Genomic DNA, 2,164 nt, shown 5'->3' on the forward strand with positions numbered 1-2,164 from the left:
GCTGCCACTTGTCTAAGAGTATAGCACCTACAATTATGTACAGTGAGTATTACTCGATAATAATAATAAACTACTGTGTTACTGGTTTGTGCATTAACTCTACTTCTTATCATTAGTTTAGAGTGTACTCTTTCTACTTAATAAATGTTTTTTGGAAAATGGTATGTCATATTATGCAGGCAGCAGCCATATACATCTTGTTTACCATGTCTCTTGATTGCATCATTTTCTCTTGTGCTTGATTTATTCTTGCGTTGTTTTGTTCATCACGGCCTTTGAGAACACAGAATCCACTGCTAATGTTGCCAGTGGGAGGCTATGCTGAGTGACCTGGAAACAAAATTTAAAAAGATTAAGGGCTATGAAAGTGGCAAATTGGTGACCATCATTGCTCGCCAGTCCAGCATGTCCCATTCCACCACAGCTAGGATCTTGAAGAACAAGAACAAAATGATGGCAGCTGTTAAAGGATCTGCTTCATCGAAGGCAAAGAGACTACCAAAAATTCGAGAAGGGCCTGTATTAGACATGGAGAAACATCTAATGGCCTGGATTGAAGACCAGACACGAAAGCCCTTCTCCTCGGCACCATGACAGTCTTAGCCAAAGCAAAAAGTTTGTTTTCCACGTTGATAGAGAAGACTGGACTTGACTACAGTGCTGAATTTACTTCTAGCTCTGGGTGGTTTAAACGAACAGAGATTGTTATTCATACATGTGAAAGGGAGTGGTGAGTCTGTGAATGCTGATGTGCAGGCAGCCGACAGACAAACTTGTGGAAACTCTAGATAAGCTAATTGTGGACAAAAATACTTGCCAGAAAAAATATGCAATATGGATAAAACCTCCCTAATATTGAAATGGAAGCCTAAAGGGACTTTTATGCATAAGGAGGATAAATCAATGCCAGATTTCAAGCTTTTAATAAAGGTATATCAGTCGTGCTTGGGGGCAGTGAGAACCCCAGGGCCTTCAAGCGCATCAGTAAGCACGCATCGCCAGTGTCCTTCCGGGGCAAGAAGACGTCACGGGTGACCCAGCTCCTCTTCCGAGATGCCCCCCTGAATTGCTGCGCCGGTGAAATGGAGAAACTGTTTGGAGAGTCACATACCTGTCAAGACTCTGCGTATCGTTGGTAATGTGCCCAGGCACCCTCCTCCTCCTGATCTTCACCCCGATAGCAAAGTGGCGTCTCTCCCTCTGCACACAGCGCCTCTTTGACCTAAAGAGGACCTATGTCCAAGCCACTGCTGCCACCGAGAAGACACCGATGCCATCCCGAAAGGACCGCATCATCCACGACGGAATCGAGAGCCTTGCCTCGGCTTGGGGTGACGTCACCCAGGAGTGTAGGAATGGCACCTGACGGAGATACTCAAGAGGTTCATCGGTGACGTCAAGGGATTTGCCAAGGATGAGGATGTGAAAATCTCAAGGCTGTGGGTGGGGCGGCCAACAGCTTTCCCCGGGGTGGGGACGAGGGGGCCGCGAGGAGCGCCCTGAGGGAGTCGTTGCAGCTGGACCAGGAGCACACGGCTGATGGAGAGCACGAGAAGGAAACTGCAGGAGAAGAAGAACTTCCAAGAAAAGCCGCAGCGAGGGCCTAGCAGAAGCGTCTGCAGACCTCAGCAAGCTCCTTAGAGTATGAACGTGGACATACTAAAGTATGAATGTGGACACCTAGAGGGTTTTTTAAATAGAGAGGACTGTTCATGGTATATTATCTGCTTATAAACAAACCTATGATAAAAAAAAAAAGAAAGAAACAAGCAAATCACCATGGACGTATTTCCAAATACAGTGACGCCTCCTCAAGAAGAACCTCCAGGTGTTCCAGAAGGAGGCAACGTTATCATAAATGAGGACGCCCTGCCTGCCACCGCCCCTGAAGGCCTTCCAGTGGGACAAGATGTGGAAGTGGGAGACAGTGATGCTGGTGACCTTGCCCCTCTGCAGGCCTAGGCCACTAATGTGAGTGTTTGTGTCTTAGTTTTTAACCAAATTAATTTTTTAAGCAACTAATAACATTTTTAAAGTAGAAAAACGTAGAATAAATATATAAAGAAAAGACTTTTCTACAGCTGTACAACGTTTGTGTTTCAAGCCGTTATTCAAAAGCCAAAAAGTTTTTAAAAATTAAGTTTATAAAGTAAAATATTTATAG

Source organism: Pteropus vampyrus, unplaced genomic scaffold (genome assembly GCF_000151845.1).
Source record: "Pteropus vampyrus isolate Shadow unplaced genomic scaffold, Pvam_2.0 Scaffold3032, whole genome shotgun sequence".
Lineage (NCBI taxonomy): Eukaryota > Metazoa > Chordata > Mammalia > Chiroptera > Pteropodidae > Pteropus > Pteropus vampyrus.